This window comes from Ictidomys tridecemlineatus, chromosome 5 (genome assembly GCF_052094955.1).
Source record: "Ictidomys tridecemlineatus isolate mIctTri1 chromosome 5, mIctTri1.hap1, whole genome shotgun sequence".
NCBI lineage: Eukaryota > Metazoa > Chordata > Mammalia > Rodentia > Sciuridae > Ictidomys > Ictidomys tridecemlineatus.
The window spans coordinates 36,255,963-36,270,947 of NC_135481.1; the positions used below are offsets into that span (position 1 = coordinate 36,255,963).

Consider the following 14,985-nt stretch of genomic DNA (forward strand, 5'->3'; position numbering starts at 1 on the left):
TTTGTATGTCACAAAATATTTATTCTAGCTCAAGGTTCTCTGTGGTCAGTGAAAATATTTTGCCTTTATGCTCATTTCTGTGTTATACAGTATCTTTATAAAAAGCTGATTTCTAGTCCCAGAGGGAACAATTCGTGTTTCTGGAGCACTGAGAATACTAAATGGAAGTAAATCTCATAGGTACTCTGGTGTCAATTGAACAGGAAGATCAATTGAGGAAATGTTTCTAGGCTAGCTCTCTGAGGGTGGCAGAATATTTTCTACTCTACAGTTCAGTTTTTGGGGTGTACTGTGTGGTACATCTTTTATGGTCAGGCAGTTTCCCATGTTATTTTGGGAGCTGAATTTTAGAACTCATTTATATTTTTTAAAACATTGTTTACATCTTTTTATGAAGAAGCACAGAATTTGCTTGTTGTATCCCAGTCCTCCTTTTCTTATCTTAAACCATCAAAGTACTTTTTTAAAATACTTTTTTTTAGTTGTAGATGGACACAATGTCTTTATTTATTTATTTATTTTTATGTGGTGCTGAGGATAGAACCCAGGGCCTCATGCATGCCAGACCAGTGCACTACCACTGAGCCACACCCCAGCCCCCATCAAAGTACTTTTTATGAATTTATATTTATTGCTCTCCTGAAACTTTCCCCTTACTTCAAAATATTTCATTTTTTTAGAGCTATCAGTTGTTTTCTGTGAACGATAGATTTTAAAGACATTTTCTGGCCTGCATATTGTAGAGAAACATATTTTTCATAATTATATGTCTTCCATAGAGAGTATAATAATTAGGTGATAAATGTGTAGAGTCCCCATAATCTGGTCTCTTCTGTAATTTGTTCCAAGTTTTCTTAAGTATACTTATAGAATCATTGATTACTGGTTTGGGCGCTTCTAAGAGAAGAAACAGTTCCTTGATGCTACGATGGGTTCACTAAAACCAAGTTATGCCAGATTTATCTTCTTTGAAAGGTTTAGTAGATTGACAGATCATGGAAATGCACTAAGTAAAGCTAAGCCCAAACTCAGCAGAAAGTTGACCACATTTCATAGTATTTTTGAAGGATAGAGGAAAATGCGGACTAATTGCCAATGTAATTAAGTGGATTGGTACTAATGAATCAATGGAGGAAGCTTTCTCTTATGCCTCTAGTGTTCTCTGTTAGAGCTTCTTGATCAACATTTTTAATCAGCTCTTCAGATGAAGGCTTCTGTAGAAGGCATACTTATTGATTTCATGAATAACAGTGTGGGAAGGATAATGAATACATTTGATAGCATAAGGAAATATGGAAAAGGTCACTGCAGACAAGGACAAGAGGCTTAACTTAATTTAAATAGCCTAGGATGTGAGAGGCTTAGTTGAAGTACAGCTGGTAGGAAAGTGACTTAGCTGTTTAACAGATAGCTAGTGCGGCGTTCATTAGTCCTTTTTTGGAGTGAACAAATAAGGCTAATATGAACTTAGGAATCCATAGGCACCTGCAGTCTGATAACCAGAATTGGAAAGTGAAGCTTCTGCTCTATCCCTGCTGCTTCCAGATTACAAGGAGAATTTAGTTCTGAGTACAGAGTACTCTCAAGGAAAACAAAAAGGATTATTTAGAGCCTACAAATTGTATCAAGAAAGAAAGTTAAAGAAACTGTAGTATTATAATTCTTTTGAGAAGTTCTATAGTTTTGCTTTTCATATATGGTTTTTTCCCATCAATTTTATTTTATATTTTTCATCAATTTTATTTTATAGTATAGTAGGGATCTAATTTACCTTGTGTATAGCAATTCCTTTAATTGTTATTATTATCCCCATTTCTTTTGTTGAATAGTCTTTCTCCCTTAATTTGTATTGTCACTGTCCAGTATCAACTTTCTGTATAGCATTTGACTGTCTGAATTCTCTATAATGTTCCATTGATCTGTTTGTTTATCCCTGTGCTAGTATCACATTAATTTATTATATTATTTTCTTCAAAACTCTCTTGGATATTTATAGTTCTTTATTCTTCTGTGTAAATTTTAGAATGAGCTTGTCAGTTTCCATAAAAATGTGCTGTAGCATTATTACTGAAATTGTATCAATTTTTAATAGAGTATTTTTATCCTCCAGGTATTTCTAGTGAACATAATATAGGTCTCTATTTAGTTAGTTTTAAAAAAAAATGTTTATTTTTTTAGTTTTAGTTGGACGCAATACCTTTATTTTATTTATTTATTTTTATGTAGTGCTGAGGATCAAACCCAGGGTCTCTCATGTGCTAGGCAAGTGCTCTACTGCTGAGCCACAACCCCAGCCCTTTATTTAGTTAGTTTTTAAAAAAATTTTAAATAAAAATTTGTCCTCTAATCTGGCAGGGACTTATACATATTTTGTTGTGTGTTTTTTTTCCCCATTGCCCTGTGGCATTTGTTGCTATTGTAACTGGTTTATTTTTTAAATAATATTTTCTAAATTTTTTTTATTGGTGTATAAGAATATTATCATTTTTATAAGTTGATCTTACATCTAGCAACTTGTTGAATTCCCTGCATTAATTCTAATTGTAGATTCTCTTGGATTTTTTAAAGTATTTTTATCAGTTATTGATGGACATTTATTTATTTATTTATATGCAGTGCTGAGAATCAAGCCCAGTGCCTCACACACGCTAGGCAAGCACTTTGCCATTGAGCCCTCCCTTGAATTTTTAAAAAATAAGAGTAATGATAGTTTACAATAATAACAGTTTTTATAATTCTTTTCTAATTCTAGGCCTTATATATATATATTTTTTTTTCTTACTTTATTATACTGTCTGGGACCTCCAAAACAATGTTGACTAACAATGATAATAATGACATCTTCATGCTATTTTTGGCTGTCCTTCTTTACCTTGAAGTTGTTTTACCCCAGGTTTAATATGTGGTACTTTAACTGTTCAGTTCTAGTATTTCATAATAGTCTGATTCTTCCCTATGAGTTATTTTTAAGCACATTATTTTCTTAACATGTGATTAAGGACTCTATTTACTTTTAAAATTTATTTCTAATTATTTATAATATGCATGAAAATATGTTTGATATGATATTTTTTTCTAGAAATTAATTAATGTACCTCTGAGGACTAATATATAGTAAATTTTTATAAATACCTTATGTGTGCTTAAAATCAATTTATGTTCTTTTTCTGTTTAGTATAGTGTTTTATATCACTTTATATATGTATATGAATATACGTAACTACATACTAACTTTTTGATTAATGATGGACTGCATATACAATGGTAGTCTGATAAGATTATAAAGGAGCTGAAAAATTCCTATTGTCTGGTGATATTGTGGCTGTCATAATGTTGTAGTAAAACACACTGCTCACTTGTTTCTGGTGATGCTGGCATAAACAAACCTAATATATAAAGGTAGTAATATGATTATATACAGAACATAAAACTTGATAATAATAAATATGTTACTGATTTATGTTTTTACTATACTAAACTTTTTTTTTCATTATTTTAGAGTGTACTCCTACTCATAAAGAAGGTTTCCTATTAATCAGTGTGCCTGTTAGACTGACAGCAGTCTCTGTGTTTACATGCCTCTGGATTGCATGGTTTGATCTCAAGTTGTTTATTATCACAGCCTGAGTATACAAAATCTTCTGCTAACATTGCCAGGAAGAGGCCATGTTGCATGATTGACCTGGAAAGGAAATTAAATGTGATAAAGACTATGATGTAGAAAGTGAATGATGGCTATTCCTCACTAGCCAGGCATATCCTATTCTGCCATAGCTACCATCTTGAGGCACCAGAACAAAGTGCTGGAACTTATTACAGGGTCTGCATTGTTGAAGGCAATGAGGTTAACAAAAATTCAAGAATTGCCTGTATCTGATATGGGGAGAAGCTTCTGATAACCTGGGTCACAGACCAGACCCTGAGGACCCTTCTCAGCACCCTGAGGATCATGGCCAGAAGGAAGCGTTTGTGATGTTGAAAGAAAAGGCTGGCCTCTACCACAGTGGTGAATTTATTGCTAGCTTTGCATGGTGTAAACAGTTCAAGAATTGTTATTCATTATGTAATATGAAAAGTGAGTGGTGAGTCTGTAAGTGCTGATGTGAAAGCAGCTAAGTGGTTTTTGGAAACTCCACATAAGCTGATTGTGGAGGAAAATTACTTGCCAGAGCAAATCTTCAAATATGATGAAAACTCCCTGTTCTGAACATGAATGCCATGTCTGTGTTGGCTTTCAAGGCTTTTAAGAACTATATAACAGTCTTTGCTTGGGGGCAATGGTGCAGGCTACAAATTAAAACCATTTGTGATCTGGCACAGCGAGAATTCACTGTCAGTGTACTATAGAGCAATAAGAAGTCACACATGACCCAGCTTCTCTTCCAAGGTACCTCCTGAATTGCTATGCCAGTGCAATGGAGAAGTGCTATTTGGAAAAAAATTTCCATAGTTTTCTTATTGTTGATAAAGCTCCTGCATATCTTCTTTTATTGGTGCTCTTCATACGAATCTCAAAGTGATATTTCTCCCTTCAACACTATTTCTTTGATATAGTTAGTGGATCAAGGAGTTATAGCAGCTTTTAAGCCCTGCTACCTTGCAGGATCTTTCCCCAGGCTATTGCTGCAACTGAGAGAAACTGAGAAAATACCGATGCACCACTGGAAGAATTGATTACAATATCTATGACTACATCAAGAACCTTGTTTGGGTTTAAAGTGATGCCAACAAGGAGTGTATGAATGACATCTGGATGAAGACACTCAAGAGGTTTGTCCATAACTTCAAATATTTGCCAGCAAAGAGGAGGTTGCAAAAGGCAACATGGCTATGGTTGAATTGGCAAAAAACTTTAAAATGGGAGTGGATGAGGATGATGTTGAGGAGCTCCTAGAGGTGATTCTCAGGAATTGACTGATGAGGAGTATTTAGAACTGAAATAGGAATACGTAGCTGAAGAAGGAAAGAGAGAAGGAGACTGAAGTAAAAGAAAAAGAAGAGCCTCCAAGAAAATGTACAGTGAAGGGTTTACCAGAAGCCTCTGCAGCCTTGACAAGCTTGTCAAAAAGGATAAAAATGCAGATGCCAAAAGGTTTTCATCAACAGAGAGGAATGTTTATAGTACAGTATCTGCTTTACAAGCAAAGGTATGGCATTAGAAATGAACCAAGCAAACCAATAAGGAGATATTTCTGAAAAGAGGTACACCTTATCAATAAGAGCCCTAGGCAGGTCCTTCAGAAGGTGTTACAGAAGAATGCACTGTTATCATAGGCCATGACAGCTCCATATATAATGACTGCCCCTGAAGACCCGCCAGTGGGGCAGGATGTGGAGGTGGAAGACAATGATATTGATGATCCTGACACTGTCTAGGCCTTTACCAATGTGTGTTCATGCCTTTGTTTTTAAGAAAAAAGTTTTGACAAGTAAAAGAAATAAAATTTAAAAATAGAAAAGTTTTTAGAATAGGGATATTAAGAAGAAAAATATTTTGTACTACTATATAATTTGTGTTTTATGCTGGGTGTTATTACAATGGAGTCAAAAAGTTTTAAAAAATTAGAGTTAATAAAGTTACACTAAGCTAAGGTTAATTTATTATTGAATAAAGAAAAAGGTTTTTTTTTTTTTTTTGGTGGTGCTGTGGAATGAATCCAGGGCTTTGTGCATGTGAGGCAAGCACTCTAGCAACTGAGCTATATCCCCAGCCCCAAGAAAAAAGTATTTTTTAAAGTGTAGTGTCTTATTTTAAAGTGTAAGACCGTGTTTGGAGTGTCTGCAGTGGCATGTGGCAGTGTCCTAGGCCTTGACATTGACTAGCCACTTACTCACTCACTCAAAACAACTTCCAGTCCTGAAGGTTCCATTCATGCTAAATGCACTAAATAGATGTACTAGGTATTACTCTTTTTTAAAGCTTTTTATAGTTTGTTCTTTTCTATGTATTACTCTTATACCACATTTTTACTGTATCTTTTTTATCTTTAGATGTGTTTATATATAAATACTTACTGTTTCAATTGCCTGCAGTATCCAGTCCAGTAACCTGTCATACAGATTTGTAGCATAGGAGCAGTATGGAATACCATTTAGCCCAGGTGTGTGATATAACATCTAAATTTAAATATGTCTAAATATAAATTTAAAATGATGTTTACACAGTGACAAAATTGCCTAACAAAGCATTTCTTAGAATGTATCCCAGTCATTAAGTGATGCATGACTGTATATACATATCTATGTGTATATATGTGTATAATAAGATCAAAGTTATTACCATGCTCTATGTAGCTATATACTTAGCTATGTAGCTATATACTATATACTTTTGTTGTATTAGTTTCTGGTAACAGAAACTGTAGTTCTTGTCAGTTTCTCTTTATTAATCATGTCTGCTTTTGCATCTTATACGTTTGAGAGCTTCATACCATTAGTTGTGTAAGTTCATTATGTCTTCTTTTCAGAGTACCTTGATTGTTATTGCTATATAATGTGTCTTCCATCCTGTTTTTTAAGTTCCATGCTATCTGTTCATATTGCTTTACTGGCTTCCCTTCACTTAACATTTGTCTGATCTATTTTTCACCATCTATTTTCAATATTTCTAAATTATTTTGCCTATGACATGTCTCTTAAGCTGTGTGTAGTTGGATTTTTTTTAACCAAGACAGACTGTCTTTTAGTAGATTGGGGTAGGGAAGGGGGTATATATGTAAGTATATGTGGAAACAGGTTTGAACTCATTTTTGCCATTTTATTGTAGCTTTTCTCTTTACTTTCTTTTGCATCATTTTGTCACTTGAATTGATATAGTTGTCAATATAATCTTTTTTGTTCCACTGATTTTAAAAGCTATAGAAAACATTTCTCTTCTTAAAATAGTTATCCTTAATTTTAACAATCATAAATAACTACAAAATTTCTTATCAAAGATTAAACTTCTTAAAATAGTTATCCTTAATTTTAACAATCATAAATAACTACAAAATTTCTTATCAAAAATTAAAAGGATCTTAGTATATGTGAACATGCCCCTTTCCTTTCCAGTTCCACTTAAAACAGCTTTGTTAATATACAATTCTCTGCTGAGCACGGTGGGGCACACCTGTAATCCTAGCAACTTGGGAAGTTAAGGCAGGAAGATCACAAGTTCAAAGTCAGCCTCAGCAACTTAGTGAGACACTGCATTAAAATAAAACATAAAAAGGGCTGGAGGTGGGCTGGGGTTGTAGCTCAGTGGTAGAGCGCTTGCCTAGCATGTGTGGGGCACTGGGTTTGATCTTCAGCACCACATAAAAATAAATAAAATAATAATAAAGGTCCATCAACAACTAAAAAACAATTAAAAACAAGAGCTGGAGGTATAGCTCAATGGTAGAACCGCTGGGTGCTATCCCTAGTACAAGAAAAAAAAAAGATAAAATTCACATATCATACAATTCACTCATTTAAAGCTATAAGTCATTGTGATACAGGGGTGTTCATAGGGTTGTACAACTACTATCACCATCTAATTTTACAACACTTTTGTTGCCTTTAAAAGCAATCCTGTACCTGTTGACAGTGCCTGGCCTTTTTCCCACTGCCCCCTCTGTTCCCTCAGTCCTATGCAACTATTAATCTACTTTCTGTCTCTTGAAATTGTCTATTCTGAATTTTTTATGTATATAGAATTATGTAATATGTGCTTTTATTATTGGTTTCCTTCACTTAGCATGAAGTTTTCTTTTTATGGTGTGAGCAATAGAACCCAGGGCCTCTAGCATGCAGTGCAACCTCTTTACCACTGAGCTAGTATGATGTTTTTCAAGGTTCATCTATGTCTGCTACTTTATTTTATTTATAATCTATTAATTAACTACATTTGATAATATAGTTTTATTAATTTGTGGATCACTAGCATATATTTCTTCCTTTGGGCTCTTCTTTCTCAAATATACCCTATGGTATATTAATTCTTTACTGAGAGTCTGTAGAAAACTCCTTGTCATTTAAGTCTTGAAATAATTTTATTTTGCTTTATTTGTTGTGATAGCTCTGCTGAACATGGAATTTTAACTCGAAAGTTTTTTCTAACATTTTGAGCATTATACATACCAAGTGTCTATTATTGCTGATGAAGAGGCTGCTGTCAGTGTGATTGTTGTTTTTTAAGTATTTCTTTAATGCACCTTGACATTCTTCAGTTTCATTGTGAGATGTCTAGATGTGATCTATTTGTGTTTATCTTGATTGGTAATGAGATTGTACTCTAAATTTCCATTTTATGGCAATTTTTTCCTTTGTCTCTTTGAGGATTCTAAATATTTTTGAGGTAATTTTTAGATTGTTCTCATTTTCCTTAGTGAGCTCATCTACTGGGAGAATTATGGTATTAATTTTCTTTATGTATTTTAGAGTTTTGGTAGAGAGTTTAACTTGAATGAGAGCTATTACTCATTTTGCTGCACCCTATCCTGTCTAGTGGTAGGGTTGCCTCTGTCTGGTTCTAGCAGCTGACTTGGGATGCCTGATCATCATGAGGATGGTGATAGTGCAGGCCTAGCCACCACGCTAGCTAGTGATGGCTTGGATTCTGGTTCCTCTTACCTCTTTAAGTGTACAGCTTTATATTCTTTTTTTTTTTTTTCAGTCCCATTTCTGGAGTTCTGCCCACTCCCTGGCTTTAAGCAACAAGCCTGGCCTTAGTCCTCTGCCTTAAGATAATTAACACTTTTAATTATCATTAAACCTGGCCTTTTTTGCCTGGATCCTGATGTAGAGTCCATTGGGCCTCCTTCATTGCTTTCTATTTCTGTTCCAATTACAGTCTTGGAAATATTTTTTATAAATAAAATAATATTATAGAGTTAAAATAATTTATTGCCATTTTTTTCTTGGAAAAGTGGCTGTGGAATATACAGTACAGTAGATAGGCTAACTCAGCATCTCTTAATTTCCATCCCATGTGCCTTCCTGTACTATAGAGACTGGAAAGTAAAAATTACCCTATGGGCTTCCTTCCATCCACAGTTTTTGCTGTGATTCTGATTGTATTAATTATATTTACTTCTGTGAGATTTAAATTCAGAGCAGAGTTAGTGGGGAGATGGTAATAGGACACATAACAGCCATTTTGCTAGTGCAGCTCCAGGGGCTTGGAGTTGGCTGCTATGTCTGGTCCCCAGGTTACAATCCAAGTTGCAATCTGTGTTCCCCAGAGCCAACAGTTCTGGCAGCAACTTCCTGGACTCTAACTGAAGCTAAGACTGTGTGTTTTTGGGGCCAGCAATCACAGTAGTGGCTACCTAATTCCTGGACTTTGGTTGGGTGGTGCTGCTGTATTCAATAGTTGGCACATGGATGTATCCCTGCTTCCTAAGCTTTCTGATGACAGTAGTGGTGATAGTTCCTTTGGTCTGCCAGCTCTTTGTGGCTTCTGAGACTCATTCCTTAAGGTCTAGCATAAAACCTGCCTCATCAATCCTTCCAATTGTTTTGTTAGTAGTTAAGTGTTAGCACCTAAAAGTTAAATCTGATTCTGTTTCAAATACTAGAGTTTTCTTTTTAAGTCCCTGCAACTAACAAAACTCTGACTAATAACAAGAAGTATTATTTCACTTTTAAAATTTGTACTTAAAAAAAATCAGTGTTCCATGAGTGGTACAGGAATACATGTACATGAAATGTGGCCTACTATCAGTACAGCTACCTTGCCCAGCATTCTCTGTCACTTACAATATTTTCCAATTTAAAATGATTTATTTTTGGTCCTGGACATGTAATATCACTACTTATTTGCATAGTTATCTGAACCATAACATTATAAAACTGAAATAAATGGCATTTATCATTGGGGAAGGAGAAAGAAGACCATGTGTATTTAAGATTCCTATGCAAACCAATTTGCCTAAGGAAATGTAGAAGATGTAACACATTTTTCTACCACTGAAAGGTAATAAAGGGTTGTGCTCTTTGAAGACTATGATGAACTAATATGATCAAAAGTAGAAAATATCAACTGATTACAAATGAATCTTACTCTCTTATTTTTGATCATAGTTTGCTATACCTAGCAAATATATATATATATATATATATATATATATATATATCTTAGAGAAAGAAAGTTTTTCCCTAGAAAGATACTTTTATACAATAAATATATTCATTCTAGTTGTCTTTATGAAAGGGCTCTGGGATTTCTGACATTCTGCTTTTATTACAATGTTATTATATGTCTCTGATAAGAAATGTTTCATTTCATAATTTTCCTCGCATAACTTGTTGCCACTCACCTGTATCAGATTTGTATTTTAAAGAGTACTGTGAAAATATCATTCAGGAAATAAGCAGAAATACTCTGAAAATTTTGTGCCTCATCTACAAACTTTTCTCTTTGTTCCTTTTTATTTGCAGTAACAAAAAATTATGGCAGAGTTACCACAAAGAGAATGCTTAGAAGATAGTGAAATCTAAAACAATTAGTAATAGAAATGTGTCTGTTATAATTACATGGACAAAAATCAGGTATGCATAGAAATAAGGACTGAAAGAAAATATGCAAAAAAAGAAAAAGAAAAGAAAACAGCTATTTCTTAAAAACAAAACAAAACAAAAAAACAGTTGGACTTATTTTGTTTGTAGTGGGCTTGTTTTGGCTTCTAGTTTCTGAAATCTACCTTTCCTCTATTTGGAAAAACATTTATCTCTAGGTTTCTGTAAAAAAAAAAATTTTTTTTTTTTTGAGAATAAGTTATAAAAATTTTTTTTGAGAGTGGCTGTAGGGGTAACACATTTAAAGTGTAGTTTTTCAGTACCATGAGTTTGGGGACTCAGATTCTTTGGCTATCATCATCCCTGTCCCAAACTAGCAATAGTCTCCTAGCTTATCTGCCTACTTGCATGTTTATCCCTCAACCTCTTTTCTGCAGTAGCTAACCATAGTAGTACTTTTAAAATGAGTTGGGTCTTTGCTCTGTCACTTGAAGGTTTCCCTCTCTTACAGTATGAATGCCTTGTGGTATCCTCTAGGCTGTCCCTTCAGATCTTCCCTCCCTTCCTTCCTTCCTTCCTTCCTTCCTTCCTTCCTTCCTTCCTTCCTTCCTTCCTTCCTTCCTTCCTTCCTTCCTTCCTTCCTTCCTTCCTTCTCTTGTCCTTGCTCCCTCAGTCCTCACCATGGTAGCCTTCTTCTGTTTCTCATTTAAGCATCCCCGCTGACTCAGAGCCTTTCATTTGCTGTATTGCCTCAGGTTGGGGGGCCCTTGCTGCATGGCCTGCATTCTTATTCTACCCAGTCCAGTGACCACTGCTGTCTCAAGTGTGCCTCTCTATCCTCTTACCCAGCTTTATTTTCAAAAGCACTATCCCTCCCATTCACTTTCTGTGCATCTAAGAAGAACCCTTATTATTTCCCTCCATGTTTTTCATGAGTCTCAACTCATTTTTGAATCTTTACCTTCTGGATACTTTTAAAAAAGAAAAAAAGAAAGAAGGAAGGAAGGAAGGAAGGAAGGAAGGAAGGAAGGAAGGAAGGAAGGAAGGAAAGAATATATAGATGCTGATGGACCTTTATTTTATTCATTTATTTATATGCGGTGCTGAGAATTGAGCCCAGTGCCTCACACATACTAGGCAAGTGCTCTACCACTGAGCTACAACTCCAGCCCCTGGATACTCTTTTTATAAGTATTTGCCAGTTTTTTGCACAGTTGTCTGTGGCCATGTCATGCCCTGCCCCCTTGTTTTGAAGACTTTGAAAGTCTGGGTGCTTCACAGTATCTTGTCTGTCCACATTGACTTATTTAGAGATCTTTCCCTTTTCTTCTTCCTTTAGTGATTATGCATATAAAATTTTATTTTTTTTCAACTTGTAGGACTTAATTAAAAAAAAACCCCTACAAACTCTGGGTATTAACTTGTATCTTATTTTTCTCTAAACCTTCTGTAATCTATTTTGTTAAATGTTAATATGTCTGGATAATCAGGATTATTTTTAAAATATTTGAATTTTACATAGGCTTCTTCCAAAATATTTATCATTTTCACATCAGTAACCTATTTTTTCTTATTTGTTAAAACTCAAGTCTTTTTATCAGTTCTCTTCCTTTATTTTTTCATTATTAATTTCTTTAAGGGTACCTTTTTTTTTATTAAGTAGTTTTAAAGATTCCTTGCAAAGATTTTGAGAATTTTTATTGATTGTTTTATTGTGCTAAAATATATACGACATAAAATTTATTTTCTCACCCATTTTAAATGTGTAGTTCAGTGTTATTAAATGTACTCATGATGCCATGCAACCATCAGTTATCACCATCATCTCCACAACTCTTTACATCTTATAAAACTGAACCCCTATCTCCACTAAGTAGTAATTTCACATTTCATCCTCCTTCTAGTCCTGGGGAAACCACCATTCTACTCTGTTTTTGTGATTTTAACTATCCTTAGAACCATATATAGTCATACAGTATTTGTCTTTTTTGTGATGGGTTTATTTCACTGAGCACGATGTTATCAAGGTTCATCTGTGTTGTAGTGTAAGACAGGATCTCCTCCCTTTTTTTCTTTTTTTTTTAAGCTGAATAATCTTCCATTGAATATATATACCACATTTTACTGATCTTTTATCTGTTGATGGACATTTGGGTTGCTTCTATATTTTAGCTATTGAGAACAATGCTGCTATGAGTTGGTATATACTCAGAAGAAGTGAAGTTGCTGGATCATATGTTAATTTAATTTTTTGAGAAATTGTTTCCAAAGAGGCTGTACCTTTTTACATTCCTATCAGAAGTGTAAGAGGGTTCCAGTTTTATCTTTGTCAACACTTGTTGTTTTCTGATTGTTTGGTACTAGCCATCTTAATCAGTAAAATATGTTATCTCATTGTAGTTTTTTTAAAAGTATTTTTTTAAAGTTATAGGTGGACACAATATTTTATTTTCATGTAGTACTGAGGATTGAACCCAGTGCTTCACGCAGGCTAGATAAGCGCTTTACTTCAGAGCCACAACTCCAGCCCCTCATTGTAGTTTTGATATGCATTTCCCTAATGATTAGAGCATCTTTTCATAAGTTTATAGTCATTTGTTTATCTTCTTCAGAGAAATGTTAAAAGAATTACTTTTGAAAGAGAAAGTGGATAGTACCAGCTTGGTAACACAATAAAGGTAGGAGACTTTATGAATGGTATTTCAGAGGTTAAAAACATTAGCTAGCTTTTAGGTCAGGTCTCTGAGAAAGTTTGGATAACTGTAAGACTACTTCCTGATTTGGCAAATAGAGTCATCCATGTCAAACTATTTATTAATTTTCTGGTAGCAATATTATTATGAAATTACTAGCATAGAAATTAAAATTTCGTTTTCATTGTTTACATCAACAGTTTATGTTAAGGTGGCTTCCAGCTTGCCTGAGTCAGGATTTTAAATAAATCTATAAAGCACCCTGTGCATTGAAGTTCTAATTAATCAAAGGCTAGGTAAGAAGTGCTGTCTTTTCCCTTTTAGATATCCCTGGTGTGTCCTCATGACTGAAAATCAGGTGCTGTCTTATAGCTTGTATGGCTCCTCAAGTTTGGATGAAATATGTACCTTCTGAAGTGCTAAGCTTGCAAATTCCTAAATCGGCTCACAGTTCTATGATAACATAATAACATTATGGAAATACTTGTTCTAGAGTCAATGTCTCAAACTTGTTAAGTTTCATGTTGCCTGCATTGCACTAGACTCATTCTTTTTCTTCTTTGTTAGCCAGAGTCACTTGAGAACAGGTTTCCCTGTTTGCCAGGGATCCTTACTTGTACTCTCTAGAGTACTGGAACTGAAGTATGATCTTTAGAAAAAGAAATGGAAAGGGAGTCTAGTCAGGGTCCTGGGGGAGGGATCTAACCTGCATTGTCTATGAGGGGAAGAAGGCTACAAAGGTGAAGCAGAGCTGCCCCAGTCTCTGGGACATATCCTGTCACCTCCAGGGCTTGGAGGGGATGGTGTTCTCTTGTGGGCCTCACTTTGCATAGGGACGTGGATGTTACGATGACAAGTGGTAGCAATCTCCTGAAGCATGATGGGTTGGAGGGGAGTTGGTTGTTCTGGTATGAGTGTGGCCTATCTGGAACTAGTCATTGACTGCAAGAAGGAGGAATCTTACTAATCACTCAGCAAGGTGCAAGCTGTCTCAGCATCTTTCAGAAAGGATGGGTTTGTGGTGTGAAGGCTCTGACTAAGGGATGTCTTAGCTGTGAACATGGACAGCTTGGTTGACCTTCCCCAAGCTGGTGTTCTCTGGAGGAACACCTATTACAGAAATTTGCTGAATCATTCACTTTGCCCATGACTTAATTGTTCCTTGCCAGAAGTCAGCCATGGGAAGGGTCTAGTAATTAACCTGGGAAACTACTGCAAGTCAGAGGATCTAGGATCCTTTTCTTCTGGAGGAGGCATAGTGGCTGTGAAAACTAGAGAGGAAATTCTTTTCCTGTTCTGGGCGCTAGGTAGGTCTATTTTTATGGTGTGGATTGTTGTCACTAAAAGTTTATCCTAATGTATCTCTTGATGCCCTTGGAAATGACTTTGAGCTGTCTTTCCTTGTTGGGGGTTAATGGAATATTGAAGCAGAAACTGAGTTATAATATCATCTGGGGACTTCAGGGAATCTCTAAGGATTACTTTCACTTTTTGTTTATTTTACATTAAGAAATGCCTTTGAGGTACAGATGACAGGGTAAAGACAAAATCAGAGGAATTGCTGTCACTCCTCAGTAGATTCTTCAGAAACAGGACAAAGTTGTTGCTATAGTTCCATAGCCCTGGGGATAATATCTGTGATTCCTTTGCTTATTACATTTTGGGGATAATGCTTCTTGAACTTACAGAATCTGACTTACAATAAATTACAGAATGGTTGGGCTTCAGGTTTATGAAATGTTTACTAAGTATATAAGATTGGGTTTTGACATCTAGTATAAAATTATTTTTAGATACTAGATGGAGTTTTTGT

The 14,985-nt window shown here is 35.0% G+C and overlaps 1 protein-coding gene across 8 annotated transcripts in view; it reads left to right on the forward strand.

Annotated features, from left to right (window-relative positions):
- Frmd5 (FERM domain containing 5) overlaps nucleotides 1-14,985 on the forward strand; it is a 307,318-nt gene that overhangs the window by 48,980 nt on the left and 243,353 nt on the right. The gene's annotated exons all lie outside the window — the stretch shown is intronic.